The following is an 18,373-nucleotide window of genomic DNA, read 5'->3' as shown; positions in this document are numbered from 1 at the left end:
AAAGTCATCACCGGTTAGAGTATACATCAAATTTTGTTGAAGAAACCTCCCAATAATAACAGTATAATCTCCAAAATGAATAAAAACTCAAATTGCACTGTTCCAAATTATTAGGCACAATAGAATTTCTAAACATTTGATATGTTTTAAAGAACTGAAAATGCTCATTTGTGGAATTTGCAGCATTAGGAGGTCACATTCACTGAACAAAAAGGATATTTTGGAGTTAAATAGCTTAACAGGCCAAGTTACATGTTAACATAGGAACCCTTCTTTGATATCACCTTCACAATTCTTGCATCCATTGAAATTGTGAGCTTTTGGAGAGTTTCTGCTTGTATTTCTTTGCATGAAGTCAGAATAGCCTCCCATAGTTGCTGTTTTGATGTGAACTGCCTCCCACCCTCATAGATCTTTTGCTTGATGATACTCCAAAGGTTCTCTATAGGGTTGAGGTCAGGGGAAGATGGTGGCCTCACCATGAGTTTATCTCCTTTTATGCCCACAGCAGTCAATGACTCAGAGGTATTCTTTGCAGCATGAGATGGTGCATTGTCATGCATGAAGATGATTTTGCTCCTGAAGGCACGTTTCTGCTTTTTATACCATGGAAGACAGCTGTCAGTCAGAAACTCTATATACTTTGCAGAGGTCATTTTCACACCTTCAGGAACCTTAAGGCTGTGTGCACACGCTGCGGATTTGGTGCGGATTCATCCGCGCGGATTTTGTAAAATCCGCAGGTGAAACCGCAGGTCAAAATACCTGCGGTTTTACCTGCGGATTGCTCTGCGGTTTTGCCCTGCGGTTTTTCATCTCCTCAATGCAGGAGATGGAAAATCGCAGGGGAATCCGCAGAAAGAATTGACATGTCAATTCTTTCTGCGGATTGAAAACCGCAGATAATCCGCGCGGAAAATTCCGCACCGTCTGCACTGCGGTTTTTGATTCCCATAGGGAATCATGGTACTGTACACCGCAGCAAAAGCTGCTGCGGGTCCTCAGCGGCCAAAACCGCTGCGGAACCGCAGCAAAATCCGCAGCGTGTGCACACAGCCTTAAGGGCCCTACCAGCTGTTTCCCCATGATTCCGGCCCAAAACATGACTCCTCCACCTCCTTGTTGACGACGCAGCCTTGTTGGGACGTAGTGGCCGTCCACCAACCATCCACTACTCCATCCATCTGGACCATCCAGGGTTGCTCAACACTCATCAGTAAACAAGACTATTTGAAAATTAGTCTTCATGTATGTCTGGGCCCACTGCAACCATTTCTGCTTGTGAACACTGTTTAGGGGTGGCCGCATAGTAGATTTATGCACCACAGCAAGGCTTTGAAGGATCCTACACCTTGAGGTTCGAGGGACTCCAGAGGCACCAGCAGCTTTAAATATCTGTTTGCTGGTTTATAATGGCTTTTTAACAGCCACTCTCTTAATCCAATGAACTTGCCTGGCAGAAACCGTCCTCATTCTGCCTTTATCAGCACAAACATGTCTGTGCTCAGAATCAACCACAAATCTCTCAACAGTACAATGATCACGTTTAAGTTTTGGGAAAATTTCTAATGTTTTCATCTCTTGACCAAGACATTGCACTATTTGATGCTTTTCAGCAGCAGAGAGATCCTTTTTATTTCCTAAATTCTTTCAAACCTGTGCCCTGCTTAATAATGTGGAACATCATTCTTAAGTAGCTTTCCTTTAATTGAGCTCACCTGGTAAACTAATTATCACAGGCATTTGAGATTGATTTCAGTGATCCAAAGAGCCCTGATACACAATACCATCTATGAGTTTATTTGATAAACAAAAAAATTACATCTTTATGACACTTAAATCCAATTTGCATAATAATTTGGAACACAGTGTAGTTCGTGATGCCACCTGTGGTGTTCGGCAAGTGAGATGTTAAGCCGACGCTGCATGCAGATCCACTGGGACTGATGGTATGGTGCAGCAAAGATGTAAAAGCTCCCCACAGGTGAAGCTATTGTCCCAGGGCAGTGTAGATGTGGTCGGCACGGGAATGTAGCAGTGCCAGAAGGGTAGGAAGCAGACAAAGACACATCGGGGTGCAATTTTTGTACCTTTACTTGATAAATGCAGTCCAGGGTCCTGATTACAGATGGTACCGGAGCAGGCTAGCCTGGAAGCAGCTCAGGGATTCTCTCTCAGCAGAAGGGCTGTGCAGACTCCTTCTTAGCGCTTATTTGAGTGAAGTACTCCTAGTACTGAGTTACACTGAAGTTCCTCCTAATTCTCTTCTACTAGCACTCCTCGTATGGCAGACAGCTGTAGCCGCTATTCCGCTCCTGGCTCACTCTGTGCTATTGTGCCTCCGAGTCTTATATGGGGGTAGGGCATTTACAGCCTCCTACTCCTCTGGTGTCTGTTGCAAGACCATTAGCATCAGTACAACCGTGGAGACCAGACTCCCGTTCATGCGCTCTCACTGGGAGGGAGCGCTCTTTCCTCAGCTCAACCTCCAGCTTCTCTCCACACGTCTGCACACTTCACCCTCCTCACACTAACTGACCACTCCTTCCTCTTGGCCCTCAGAGAGCACTCCTCCCTTCAATTCCGGGTCAGAGTCCCCCCTGCTGGCCTGGAGTGGAACTGTGTTGCATGTATAGATTAACTGCGAAAGAGACCCTTCACTGCTTCCAAGCCTAGCATTACCCTCCCTGGAGGAAGGCAAAGCCACTATGGTGGCCATATTCCTGGGGTCGCCACACATGCACGCTTACACATAGAATGATTTTGATTAGTGAACGTGATAGGCCCCTCTGAACAAATGTGTTTTGAGGGAGCGCCTAAATCTATGCAAATTGTGGATAGCCCTAAATTCTTGGGGTAGAGCATTCCAGAGGATTGGCGCAGCGCGGGAGAAGTCTTGGAGTCGGGAGTGGGAGGTACGGATTAGTGCAGAGGTTAGTCGAAAGTCGTTTGCAGAACGCAGCGGTCGGTTAGGCCGATACACAGAAATGACGGAGAGGAAGGGGGGTGCTTCACTGTGGAGAGCTTTGTGGGTGAGAACAAGTGCTTTGAATTGGATCCTATAATGAATGGGCAGCCAGTGAAAGGACTGGCGAAGAGCGGACGTATCCGAATATCGATTAGCCAGATAGATGACCCTGGCTGCTGCATTAAGTATGGACTGGAGAGGGGATAGTCGAGTAACGGGGAGGCCAATTAATAGAGCGTTGCAGTAATCCTGGCGGGAGTGGATCAATGCTACAGTGAGGGGTCTTGTTGTTTCCATGGTGAGAAAAGGGCGGATTCTAGAGATGTTCTTTAGGTGTAAGCGGCAAGAGCGGGCAAGGGATTGTATATGGGATGTGAAGGAGAGATTGGTGTCAAATATAACACCCAGACAGCGCGCCTGCTGCCAGGGTGTTATTATAGTGCCACCCACGGAGAAGGAAATGTCAGATTTAGGGAGGTTAGTAGACGGCGGGAGCAGAAGAAGTTCAGTTTTGGAGAGGTTGAGTTTCAGATAGAGAGTGGACATGATATTGGAGACTGCGGACAGACAGTCACTGGCGTTCTGTACTAATGTCGGGGAATGACGTGTATAGTTGTGTGTCATCAGCATAAAGATGGTACTGAAAGCCAAATCTGCTGATGGTCTGTCCAATTGGGGCCGTGTACAGAGAGAAGAGAAGGGGGCCAAGGACTGAGCCCTGAGGTACACCGACAGTGAGAGGAAGAGGAGATGACGTGGAGCCAGAGAACAAAACACTGAAGGAGCAGTCAGAAAGATAGGAAGAGAACCAGGAGAGAGCAGTGTCCTTAATGCTTAGTGACTGGAGCCTAGAGAGTAGGAGATGGTGGTCAACAGTGTCGAAAGCTGCAGATAGGTCAAGAAGAATGAGCAGAGAGTGGTCATTGTTACATTTTGCTGTCAGTAGGTCATTGGTAACTTTGATGAGTGCAGTTTCAGTGGAATGTAGGGGGCGGAAGTCAGACTGTGAAGGGTCTAAAAGGGAGTGAGTGGAGAGGTAACGGGCAAGGCAGGAGTAGACTAGACGCTCCAAAAGTTTAGAGATGAAGGGGAGATTGGAGACTGGTCTGTATTTGTTTGTGCAGGATGGGTCGAGAGTGGGTTTCTTTAGTAATGGAGTAATGATGGCGTGTTTGAAGGAGGTAAATAGAAGTAATGTTCAGTTGTAGAAATTTCTTTTAATTGAACCTACCATGTGTGAATTCAATGTTAACATGAATGTCAATTGTGTGAAGAAAAAAACATCATTATTTCACAATACTGCTGCCATCTTTCACCCCAAACAAGCTTCCCATTCTTAGGTGTGCACATAAAAGCAAGTTCATAATTGTGGATATTTTAATAATTATTGTATCAATTTTAGCAATGGATGACATAATAAAAACAAATTAACTTTTTATAAGTGAAAGGAGGAACTCTTGTTTGAGATGTAGAATTACTCTTCATTAGGCAGTAGTGATTTGTGGATTAAAACACTAACACATGATCTGAGGTATAAATATGAAGAGCCTGAGTATTGTTCATACTTGCTTGACATTAATTACTCTATATAGTTGAGTTCTTGAAAACACAGCACAATTCTTAGGAACACTGGTTGTAACACCTTCACTAAGATCTAAAGGGATTATCCAGAACTTTAATGATTTTTGTGTAATGGGCTAAGAAATAACACACTGGTAGTTGCTGACTACCATATTTTTCGGGCTACAAGACACACTTTTTTTCCCCTAAACATGGAAGGAAAATGGGGGTGCGTCTTATAGTTTGAATGTAGCTTACCGATGTGGAGGGGGCAGTGGAGCGGGGTCACAGGAGGAAGGGGCCCAGCTGCAGGAAGCCGGCGGCAGCAGGAATGGGGTAATGCTACCATGCTACGGGTCCTGGGCTGGTATGTGGAGTCTCCTTTCCCAGCGGTGGGATTCAGGAAAATGGCTGTCGAAGGTGGCACATGTGCAGATTGAGATCTCGGACTATAAGACGAACCCTCATTTAGTGAAATTTAATATTTTTTCCTATTTTCCACCCCAAAATTTGAGGTGCGTTTTATAGTCCACAAAATACAGTACTTGCCTGCTATGCACAGGGACGATCTCTGCCATCTCAGCCAGTAATTCCCTCTCATCAAAAGAGTATCTCTTCCGGTCTGCTCTGTCTACATGGCATCACTGCTGACGTCATGCTGATTAAGTCAGCTCCCCTCATTTGAATATTGGGGAGCCAGCTGTCAATCACTATGACAAAGGCAGAGATGCCCGAGTCAACAGAGCAGATCAAGAGAGACGATGTTGCTTTGTTGACGTGATGTCAGTGGAAGCAGGGGAATCACCACTAGGTGCAGTTTGTGATCGCTCTGAGCCGGACAGAACAGGCAGGTAGCTAGCAACTAGCAAAAATAATGAAAGCCACAACTAAACCCTTTAAATGGAACCTGACTCCTTATATATAATGTACGAATCACAGGCAACAGGTATCAGACACAGTCTATATGATTTCAGTCACGATGCGGCGAAAAGTGTGAAAACCGGATCCAGATTGGATTGCATATAGAATGTAATGATCGCCGCATCGTGCCGGATGGACATGCGACGCCTCTGTTTTTTGCCGGAAACGGCAAACCTGCACCATCCAGTGTCAGCAAAAAAACGTTGGCTGCAACGTTTCTTTGCAGCGCCGGACCGGCTTTTTCAACAACCCATGCCCGGGCACTGTGAGTTTTAACCCCACAAGTGCCCGGCGCAGCACAGCGCGTGCGCGTCTCTCCGTCTCTCTCTCTTTCTCGTCCCCGGTGCGGCTCCTTTAAATGATTAACAAGCCGGATCAGGCGCCGCATCTGCATCCGGTGTCACCGCTGCAGGCCTGATCCGGCGGTCCGGCTCTCCGGCGCATGCCGCCGGAACAAACAAAACGGATGTGTGAAAGTAGCCTAAAGCTGTCTGAACCAAGTTGCACAGGAGACTAGTGGGACAGGTGGCTTTTCACTACCCACAGCCATTAACTCACAGGTCTCTCCTTATAAAAGCACACAGGGAGAGACCAATCACTCAAGGGGAATGAGCAGGGAGAAGCCACAAGGTACTCTCCTGTCTGACTAGTCTCCCGTACCTCAAAAAGTTAATTTATTTCAGGTCTTCAATACAAAAAGTGATTATTATAGTCATTACAAACAGAGTGATATATTTCAAATGTTTCTGTTACTGTTGATGATTATGGCTCACAGCCAATGAAAATCCAAAAGTCATTATCTCAGTAAGCTTATGTTTTTATTGATATCATTTTGGTGTAGATATGATGTTCTAATCACCTGTTACTGCACTTTAATCTTGTTTTAATTTTTTTCTCGTTACGCTGTTTACTGATCAGATTACTTCTTTTTATATATTAATAGATCGAGCAATTCTGAACACGGCAATACTAAATTTATGTATTTTTTTAATTACTTTATTTTCAATGGGGCGAATAGGGGATAATTTAAACTTACATTTTTTAATTTTTTAAATATTTTTTAAAACATTATTTTTTTACTTTTTACTTGCTTCAATAGTCTCCATGGGAGATTAAAAGATGCAATCTTCCGATCGCCTGTGCCACACACAGCAGGGCTTCAGCCCTGCTCTGTGTAGCAGAAATGATCACCTGCTATGAGCGTCGACAGCTTGACGGCGCTCATAACTATCCGACAATGATAACAACAGAGGTCTGCTGCAGTCCCCTGGCTGTCATGTTAACCCATCGGCGACCCGTGCTTATGTGACACGTGTGCCGATGGGTGGGGTTTGTAACGAGCTTCCGCCGCAATCAAGTTAAATGCCTCTGTTAGAGATTGACAGCAGAATTTAACATGTTAACAGCCACAAATGGATGGTGATTCCACCCGCTGCTGTTATGGGCACATGTCAGCTGTTGAAATCAGCTGACATGTGCTGGAAAAGTTGAGAGCTCATCTCAGGATCAAACATACCTGACTGAAATCATACAGTTTGTGCATTGTAAGAGAGTGAGAGAATGATCTGCACCCCCTGTATGTCATATTGTAAATGTATTATATTGTAATGATGCATTTCTCAATTGTTGCATTCATTTATACGTTTACTGTAAAATTATTGCTAGCTGCAGGGATTTTAGTAACAAAAGTGCTAAGCAATTAATGGGAAGATCAAGGAGGAACTTTGGATACACAAGGGGCTGTTTGGGCCTTCTACAGTACATCAGAGTGTCTGTAGTTACAACATTAGTTGGACAGAAAGCAGTTTGTCAGAACAAGAATCCAGTAAAAAGTGACAGAAGCATTATCCTGGAAGTGAGTACAGCTTAGTGGGAAGCTGGGAGAGGTATGAAAAGGGATCATACAGTGTCCTGCGAAAGTATTCGGCCCCCTGGAACTTTTCAACCTTTTCCCACATATCATGCTTCAAACTTAAAGCTACCATATGTAAATTTTGGGTGCAGATTCAACAGCAAGTGGGACACAATTGTGAAGTTGAATGAAATTTATTGGTTAATTTAACTTTTTGTGGAAATTCAAAAACTGAAAAGTGGGGCGTGCAATATTATTCGGCCCCTTTAACTTAATACTTTGTTGCGCCATTTTTTGCTTTTGCTGCGATTACAGCTGCAAGTCGCTTGGGGTATGTCTCTATCAGTTTTGTACATTGAGACACTGAAATTCTTGCCCATTCTTCCTTGGCAAAGAGCTCGAGCTCAGTGAGGCTTGATGGAGATCTTTTGTGAACAGCAGTTTTCAGCTCTTTCCACAGATTCAGGTCTAGACTTTGACTTGGCCTTTCTAACACCTGGATACGTTTATTTGTGAACCATTCCATTGTAGATTTTGCTTTATGTTTGGGATCATTGTCTTGTTGGAAGACAAATCTCCGTCCCAGTCTCAGGTCTTTTGCAGACTTCAACAGGTTTTCTTCAAGAATGGTCCTGTATTTGGCTCCATCCATCTTCCCATCAATTTTAACCATCTTCCCTGTCCCTGCTGAAGAAAAGCAGGCCCAAACCATGATGCTGCCACCACCATGTTTGACAGTGGGAATGGTGTGTTCAGGGTGATGAGCTGTGTGTTAGAGTCTGTGGAATGCACCAATAATTTAAAAGGAGATATGAGGTGTGTTCGCAGCCCGGGGTCCACCGTTCAGAGATGGAACCTGCTGCTGAGTAATGGTGGAACTAGATGGTGTTTGAACGCTTGCTCACACGTGGGTTAAATTTACCCAGTGTGAACGGAAGTGAACTCTGTTGCTCCACAGAGCTGCTAAAACAAACGCCGGAGCCTGTTGAACTCACAGAGCTCGACTGAGTTAGCGCTAATTAGAGGTCACAGAACTCTGTCCCAGAGGCACAGGACTAGAGTTCCTCTAGACCACCAGCGCTCGGCGCCATGGCTGTGGTGCCAGCAAAAGGATGGAATATATCAAATCACGCCAAGTGCGCACAGTACCGCTTAGGCGGACGCCACTAACCACCCCGGGTTGGGGAGGAAAGTGCTAGAGTTGTGCACGGCGTCGCCCTGGCAGTTACTGCTACCTGGCTCGGTACAACAGTGCCCTGAGAAGGGAGGCACAGTCGGACGCTAGAAAGTGCAGAGGACTGGGATGCACTGTGGCTTATAGCTTAGCCACTGACAGGCGCTGACTCTAGGCCCTAACAAAAGACACAACCAAGGGTAGGGGTTTCATAATGAGTCATTCGCAGTAACAAAGATCCATCATCATACACACCCATAAGCCACAAGAGTCTATACTAGGACATGGCTGAGCGGCCATGCGACTCTTTTATAGTGGCGTCCTTCTGGGACCTTCCCAGTGGACCAATCAGAGCAGGAACAGGACCTGCACCTGTGACCTCCGACCTTCACTGACAGGTCCTCCCACGGGCATGCTCAGTAGGCCAAATACAGGACTTAGTCCCTGGAGCGTCTGCTTGCTGCTGACTCAAACATGGTGTTACAGCAGAGCCTGAAGAAGCAACCAGAAGCCTAGCATTAGCCTGGGCAAGACGCCTGGACCGACATCTCTGCTGAGCAGAAATCTCTGTGGCCGCAGAGGAATGGGAGACTGCAGAGGACATGGCTTGAGATTTCCCCTGTGCAGTGGGGGATCTTGATGCCTAACATTACCCTCCCCCTGAGCCTCGCTACGCTCAAAGGCCGCAATGAGAAGTGGAGTGCGGATGATTGGAGTGGTCCGATCCTCTGGGCCATGACCCCTCCAATCCATCATATAATACTTTTTTCCACATACTACCTTGCAGCCCACAATGGCGTTCACCTCAAATTCATCCGAGCACAAGCTTGAAGTCCCGGCAGATGACTCGGAGAACCTGGACATGTGAATGGGCTTAAGGAGAGAAACGTGGAAGGTATCAGTGATACCCAGGTGTGGGGGAAGGGCCAGCCGGTAGACTACAGAGTTGACCTGTTAGAGGACCTTGAAAGAACCAATGTAGCGAGGTGCGAGCTTAGTGGACTCGACCCGCAGCCTGATGTTGCGGGCGGAGAATCACACTAAGTCGCCAGGGGAGAAGGTCGGAGCGGGGCGCCGGTGTGCATCGGCAGAGGCCCTCAGTCTCTCCTTGGAGGCCCAGATGGCATCCTGAGTGCGGTCCCAAATGTCACTTGCCTCCACTGCCCAGTCTGCCACCCTGGAATCGGTGGAAGACAAGGGCATGGGAACAGGGACGTGAGGATGCTGGCCGTAATTGAGGAGGAATCGGGTCTGACCAGTGGAATCGGCCACAGCGTTGTTCAACGCAAACTCTGCCCATGGTAGCAGGGATGCCCAGTCATCCTGCCTTGCTGAGACAAAGTGTCGTAGGTATATGACCAGGGTCTGGTTGGCCCTCTCTACCATCCCATTCGTCTCGGGATGATAAGCCGAGGAGAGATTCAGCTCAATGCTGAGGAGACAACAGGGTTCTCTCCAGAACCGAGACACAAACTGCGGACTCTGGTCACTGACTACCTTATCCGGCATACCATGAAGGCGAAAGATATGTTTAATAAACAGCGCTGCCAGACTCCATGCAGAAGGTTACCTCGCGAGAGGCACCAGATGCACCATTTTGGAGAAATGGTCGGTGACAACCCAGATAACTGTGCTGCCCCTGGACTTGGGCAGACCCACCACGAAGTCCATGCCGACCATCTCCCAGAGCATGTCCGCTACCAGCGGGGGGGAAGTAGCCCAGCGGGTCGTTGCCAGAGAGACGTGTTCTGGGTGCAGGAGACGCACGCCTGAAAGTAGTCTCCGACGTCCCGGGTCATATGCGGCCACCAGTACGTTCTCGCCAGGAGCTCAGTTGTCCGCTTCGTCCCGAAGTGTCCACCCCTACCCTGGACGCATGAGCCCAAGAGAGGACCTCCAGTCGCAGACGGGTAGGGACAAATAATTTAACAAAATCTCACATAAAAATAATGTAGGAAAACAAAGGCATGAGCCAAAATATAAAATAACAATTTATTCATAGATAATTAAAAAATTTCCAAAAACAGCCAAGGTCAAATAGTTACACCAGAAAAAAATGAGACAACACTATAATGTAGTCCTATGACAACTGATTATGCATGCATCAATAATTATAAACATATATATATATATATATATATATATATATATATATATATATATACACAGTGGGGAAAAAAAGTATTTAGTCAGTCAGCAATAATGCAAGTTCCACCACTTAAAAAGATGAGAGGCGTCTGTAATTTACATCATAGGTAGACCTCAACTATGGGAGACAAACTGAGAAAAAAAAAATCCAGAAAATCACATTGTCTGTTTTTTTTTCATTTTATTTGCATATTATGGTGGAAAATAAGTATTTGGTCAGAAACAAAATTTCATCTCAATACTTTGTGATATATCCTTTGTTGGCAATGACAGAGGTCAAACGTTTTCTGTAAGTCTTCACAAGGTTGCCACACACTGTTGTTGGTATGTTGGCCCATTCCTCCATGCAGATCTCCTCTAGAGCAGTGATGTTTTTGGCTTTTCGCTTGGCAACACGGACTTTCAACTCCCTCCAAAGGTTTTCTATAGGGTTGAGATCTGGAGACTGGCTAGGCCACTCCAGGACCTTGAAATGCTTCTTACGAAGCCACTCCTTCGTTGCCCTGGCGGTGTGCTTTGGATCATTGTCATGTTGAAAGACCCAGCCACGTTTCATCTTCAATGCCCTTGCTGATGGAAGGAGGTTTGCACTCAAAATTTCACGATACATGGCCCCATTCATTCTTTCATGTACCCGGATCAGTTGTCCTGGCCCCTTTGCAGAGAAACAGCCCCAAAGCATGATGTTTCCACCACCATGCTTTACAGTAGGTATGGTGTTTGATGAATGCAACTCAGTATTCTTTTTCCTCCAAACACGACAAGTTGTGTTTCTACCAAACAGTTCCAGTTTGGTTTCATCAGACCATAGGACATTCTCCCAAAACTCCTCTGGATCATCCAAATGCTCTCTAGCAAACTTCAGACGGGCCCGGACATGTACAGGCTTAAGCAGTGGGACACGTCTGGCACTGCAGGATCTGAGTCCATGGTGGCGTAGTGTGTTACTTATGGTAGGCCTTGTTACATTGGTCCCAGCTCTCTGCAGTTCATTCACTAGGTCCCCCTGCGTGGTTCTGGGATTTTTGCTCACCGTTCTTGTGATCATTCTGACCCCACGGGGTGGGATTTTGCGTGGAGCACCAGATCGAGGGAGATTATCAGTGGTCTTGTATGTCTTCCATTTTCTAATTATTGCTCCCACAGTTGATTTCTTCACTCCAAGCTGGTTGGCTATTGCAGATTCAGTCTTCCCAGCCTGGTGCAGGGCTACAATTTTGTTTCTGGTGTCCTTTGACAGCTCTTTGGTCTTCACCATAGTGGAGTTTGGAGTCAGACTGTTTGAGGGTGTGCACAGGTGTCTTTTTATACTGATAACAAGTTTAAACAGGTGCCATTACTACAGGTAATGAGTGGAGGAAAGAGGAGACTCTTAAAGAAGAAGTTACAGGTCTGTGAGAGCCAGAAATCTTGATTGCTTGTTTCTGACCAAATACTTATTTTCCACCATAATATGCAAATAAAATGAAAAAAAAACAGACAATGTGATTTTCTGGATTTTTTTTTCTCAGTTTGTCTCCCATAGTTGAGGTCTACCTATGATGTAAATTACAGACGCCTCTCATCTTTTTAAGTGGTGGAACTTGCACTATTGCTGACTGACTAAATACTTTTTTTCCCCACTGTATATCTACATAAGGCACCAAAAAGTGGTCAATACTGGTTAATTATGAATAATATATAATAATTTGCATAATGCAAGATAAAAACTATCCAAACAAATTAACCGGTGATTAATTACAAAAAGAACATTTCTTACAAGATGGTATCAGCTGCCATAACACGCATGTAAGTATAACAAATGGCAATGCGTAAACATGCAAAAAGTGTGTACAAAGGATTGCAAAAATACCTAATAAAATGTAAAATAGTTATTTGCTAAATGCAAAAAAACTCTATTCAAGCAAATTTAATTATAACCATTAGTGATATATAGATTATATGCCATTAATACGAAAAATATGCATAAAGAGGTAAAATGCAATAGGTAAATAATTATTGGGAGATAATAGATAAATAATATGCTACATGCACAATAAAAATATCCCTAATTTAACTGTAAATATGATCAAAATCCACATTTAATTACAACCATTAACAATATACAGTGGGGAAAAAAAGTATTTAGTCAGTCAGCAATAGTGCAAGTTCCACCACTTAAAAAGATGAGAGGCGTCTGTAATTTACATCATAGGTAGACCTCAACTATGGGAGACAAACTGAGAAAAAAAAATCCAGAAAATCACATTGTCTGTTTTTTTTTCATTTTATTTGCATATTATGGTGGAAAATAAGTATTTGGTCACAAACAAGCAATCAAGATTTCTGGCTCTCACAGACCTGTAACTTCTTCTTTAAGAGTCTCCTCTTTCCTCCACTCATTACCTGTAGTAATGGCACCTGTTTAAACTTGTTATCAGTATAAAAAGACACCTGTGCACACCCTCAAACAGTCTGACTCCAAACTCCACTATGGTGAAGACCAAAGAGCTGTCAAAGGACACCAGAAACAAAATTGTAGCCCTGCACCAGGCTGGGAAGACTGAATCTGCAATAGCCAACCAGCTTGGAGTGAAGAAATCAACTGTGGGAGCAATAATTAGAAAATGGAAGACATACAAGACCACTGATAATCTCCCTCGATCTGGTGCTCCACGCAAAATCCCACCCCGTGGGGTCAGAATGATCACAAGAACGGTGAGCAAAAATCCCAGAACCACGCGGGGGGACCTAGTGAATGAACTGCAGAGAGCTGGGACCAATGTAACAAGGCCTACCATAAGTAACACACTACGCCACCATGGACTCAGATCCTGCAGTGCCAGACGTGTCCCACTGCTTAAGCCTGTACATGTCCGGGCCAGTTTGAAGTTTGCTAGAGAGCATTTGGATGATCCAGAGGAGTTTTGGGAGAATGTCCTATGGTCTGATGAAACCAAACTGGAACTGTTTGGTAGAAACACAACTTGTCGTGTTTGGAGGAAAAAGAATACTGAGTTGCATCCATCAAACACCATACCTACTGTAAAGCAAGGTGGTGGAAACATCATGCTTTGGGGCTGTTTCTCTGCAAAGGGGCCAGGACGACTGATCCGGGTACATGAAAGAATGAATGGGGCCATGTATCGTGAGATTTTGAGTGCAAACCTCCTTCCATCAGCAAGGGCATTGAAGATGAAACGTGGCTGGGTCTTTCAACATGACAATGATCCAAAGCACACCGCCAGGGCAACAAAGGAGTGGCTTCGTAAGAAGCATTTCAAGGTCCTGGAGTGGCCTAGCCAGTCTCCAGATCTCAACCCTATAGAAAACCTTTGGATGGAGTTGAAAGTCCGTGTTGCCAAGCGAAAAGCCAAAAACATCACTGCTCTAGAGGAGATCTGCATGGAGGAATGGGCCAACATACCAAAAACAGTGTGTGGCAACCTTGTGAAGACTTACAGAAAACGTTTGACCTCTGTCATGGCCAACAAAGGATATATCACAAAGTATTGAGATGAAATTTTGTTTCTGACCAAATACTTATTTTCCACCATAATATGCAAATAAAATGAAAAAAAAAACAGACAATGTGATTTTCTGGATTTTTTTTTCTCAGTTTGTCTCCCATAGTTGAGGTCTACCAATGATGTAAATTACAGACGCCTCTCATCTTTTTAAGTGGTGGAACTTGCACTATTGCTGACTGACTAAATACTTTTTTTCCCCACTGTATATATTGCACACTGCTAAAACAACATATGTGCATACCAAAAGTGCAGAGTGTCAGCAGGCAAATAGTTAAATAGGAGATAATAAATAAATAATATGCTCAGTGCACAATAAAAATATCTCCAATATAACATCCAATATAACAAAGTTTCATAAATAAATTTCATAAATAAACTTGCTTCATATGGATGTAACAATTGAAATACCTGAATGGCAATGAACTCTGTGCACAATACAAATCGGTACTCAGAGTGGTTATAACTAGTGTTGAGTGATACCTTCCGATATTGGGAAATATCGGATCGGATTGGATCAGACCGATACCCCAAAAATATCGGATATCGCCGATTCCGATACCGGAAACCAATGCAAGTCAATGGGACACAAATATCGGAATGAAAATAAACCCTTACTTTCCTTGTAGGTTAATTCTACATTAAGGAAAACAACTAAGAATAATGTAGAATGTATTGGGGGAGGTGGAGGAGACATTAAAGGCATAGAGGTTTAGGCCAATCAAATGGAATAGCAGGAATTCATTTTTTTTTTTAAGACGTTCAGAGTTACAAAGATATTGACTATGTTAAGCTTTTTTATATTTTGTCAGATATTTATGTTTCACTACTTCCATGCTCTTCACCTTTTTTACTTCTCCCACACTTTCTCCTTCATCTTCCTCTTCAGGGTCATCTTCCTTATCTTCTTCAGGGTGGTCTTCAGGGTCGTCGTCTTTAGGGTCGTCGTCAGGGAGACACAGAGTGATTACCAAAATCCATTTCAAAAAGCTTGAACTTGGAAATGTAGCAGAAGGTACAAGAAGGCTGAGGAACTGCTGAGAACCAGCTGACGGTACTGGAACCAGGATGGGTACGAAGAGCCGAAGGTACAAGAGCCAATGGAACTACCGAGGACCAGCTGATGGTACTGGAACCCGTTTACTAAGCAGGAAGTACCTGTGCCAGAAAGCACTACCAAGGACCAGCAGACGTTGGTGGAACTCGGATACCGAGAAGAAGGCACCTAAGCCAAAGGCTCTGCCTGGAACCAGCTGACGTTACTGGAACCCAGGGGCACATATTCAAGATTGACTTCCAAAGAACCAGCTAATGGTACTGGAACTCAGATAGGCAGCAGAAGGTACACATGAAAAAAAAAGTTGCAAGGCCGCGAGCCGGCCGTAGTTATCGAAACCCACAGTCCTACAGGGGGAACTTGTCCTATTGGCACTACGGAACCTGCCTTCATTGCCAGATCCCGCAGCCCACATAGGAAGCACCTAAACTGCAGGCACCATAGAGTCGGCTAACCCGACCGCAACACGACAGTACAACGTATTGGAGGCAAAGTGACGTTGACACTACCCGGAAACAGCTGGCATGCTGGAACCAGGCTGGGCAGGAGGGAGTACCCGTGACAAAGACACTTCTGAGCAGCAACTGGCGGTGTTGGAGCCCAGGGTAAATAATAGAAACAGAGGGGAGGCAGAGGCCTAATTGGAGCAAGTTTAATATTTGTAGTAGTGTGAATGTGGACAGAGCAGGAGAAATTGCCGGACACACAGCAGGGGATCAGCTGACGTTACTGAACCCCAATAACACTGGAGCATGTGTTGACTGTGCAGATGGCACTTATGAGCAGCAACTGGTGGTGTTGGAGCCCAGGGATTACAGTTGAGGTGGTAGAAATATGAACACAACAGGAGACCTGGATACTGTTGCCAACCAATTATTTAATCTGGAAGAGGACTGGCAAATTCCTGCGAGATCCAGGCCTTGTTCCTTTTCAGAAAAGTAAGCCGATCAACGTTATTGGAGGATAGTCGCATGCGACGGTCTGTTAGTACACCACCTGCGGACACTAAAGACTCGTTCCGATAATACACTAGCAGCAGGGCAAGCCAGCACCTCCAATGCATACTTGCTAAGCTCTGGCCATGTGTCCAGCTTAGAGACACAAAACTTGAAGGGGAAGAGCCGTGTGGGAGAACACTGAGAGGGCAAGACATGTAGTCTGTCACCATCTGATGGAAACATTGCCTTCTGCTGACTTGAGCCGTCTGTGATGGTGTAGACATTTGTGGCGGGGACACAAAACTTTGCCACATTTGGGCCATACCGGTCTTGCCTTGTGCTGAGGCGCTGCTTCTGCTCCCTCTTTGTGCAGAGTTTCCTCCACTGCCTCGACGCACTGAGCTGCTTTGTAAAGCACTAGCAGCACTGCTCTTGGGTGGAATGGAGAACATGATGGAATGCACCAGTGTGTCTTGGTACTCCCACATTTCACGCTCCCGGTTCAACGGTGTTATGAGGCTTTGTAAGTTGTCCCGGTAGCGAGGATCTAGGCGGGTGTACACCCAATAATCAGCCGTGTTGAGAATGTGGGTGATGCGGCGGTCGTTTCTCAGGCACTGCAGCATGAAATCAACCATGTGCTGCAGACTACCAACTAGCCAAGAAACGCTGTCCCCTGCTTGAGGCGTCATCTCTGCCTGCTCTGTATCACCCCACCCTCGCTCTACATACTGACTACTAGAGCATTGTGTATCTCCCTCCTCTAGACAGATGTCTTCCTCCTCCATTGACTCCTCATCCTCCTCACAAAGTGTCCCCTGCCTAGGCCTTTGTGAGGAACCACGTTGCGCAAACTGTCCAGAAGCAGATGGCATTTGTGTCTCCTCATCCTCCACAACCTCCTCCCTTAGTACTTGCAGTGTTTTTTCAAGCAGGCAGATAAGGGGGATAGTCATGCTGACTAGTGCATCATCTGCACTCGCCATCCACGTGGAATAATCGAAGGCATGCAAAACATGGCAGATGTCCTTCATAAAGTAGAGGCCCACTCAGTGGTGGTGAAGTGTGAACGGCGAGCAGTGCGACTTGTTTGCGCCTGATGCAGCTGGTACTCCATTACTGCTGCCTGCTGCTCACAAAACCTCTCCAACATATGTAACGTTGAATTCCACCTGGTGGGTAGGTCACATATGATGCGATGTTCCGGAAGGCGGAATCGGCGCTGCAGAGCTGCAATGCGTGATCTTGCCATGCTGGAACGCCGCAAGTGAGCGCACTCTATGCGGACCTTGTGCAGCAGTGCATCAAGATCCTGATAGTCCCTTAAAAAACTCTGCACAACCAAGTTGAGCACATGTGCCAGACATGGGATGTGAGTGAGGTTGCCTAGGCCCAGAGCTGCCACCAGATTTCGGCCATTGTCACACACTACCATGCCTGGCTGGAGATTCGCTGGCACAAACCATACGTTGCTCTCCTGCTTGATCGCATTCCAGAGCTCCTGCGCTGTGTGGCTTCGATTCCCCAAAGAAATTAATTTCAATACGGCCTGTTGACGTTTGGCCACGGCTGTGCTCATATCGGTCGTAACAGGTAAGTGTTCACGGGTCCATGCGGAGGTAGACTGTGACGGCTCCTGCAGCGCTGATTCAGAGGAACTGGAGTATGAAGAGGAGTAAATGTGTACAGACTGAATTCCTGCAATCCTTGGAGTTGGCAGAACACGTACAGCGCCACTCTCAAGATCTGTACCCAGCTCCACAACATTAACCACATGGGCAATGAGGGAAAGATATCGTCCCTGTCCATGGTTACTGGTCCACGCATCGGTGGTCAGGTGGACCTTGCTACTGACGGCGTTTAGTAGCGCATGTGTAATTTTTCCCTCCACATGCTTTTGCAGGGCAGGGACGGCTTGCCTGCTGAAATAAAAGCGGCTGGGCACGTTGTATTGTGGGACTGCCAATGCCATGAAGTTACGGAAGGTGTCAGTCTCCACCAGCCTGAATGAGAGCATTTCAAGGGACAGTAGTTTTGCAATGCCAGCATTCAGAGCCTGTGCTCGGGGTGGTTTGCCGAGTATGGGCGCCTTTTCTCCCATGCCTTTGCTACCGATGGCTGTAGACTGGCCTGGGAGTGTGAGGATGACAGAGAACGTGGTGTTGTGGGTGGAATGACACTGTGTCTCTGTACAACAGTGCCAGAGGTTCTTCCATGGCGATCCTGTGAGGAAGCCGAACCAGCTGTGT

The sequence above is a fragment of the Dendrobates tinctorius genome, unplaced genomic scaffold, assembly GCF_039654945.1.
Source record: "Dendrobates tinctorius isolate UK_male_01 unplaced genomic scaffold, ASM3965494v1 ptg000293l, whole genome shotgun sequence".
Lineage (NCBI taxonomy): Eukaryota > Metazoa > Chordata > Amphibia > Anura > Dendrobatidae > Dendrobates > Dendrobates tinctorius.
This window is presented reverse-complemented; position numbering follows the sequence as displayed.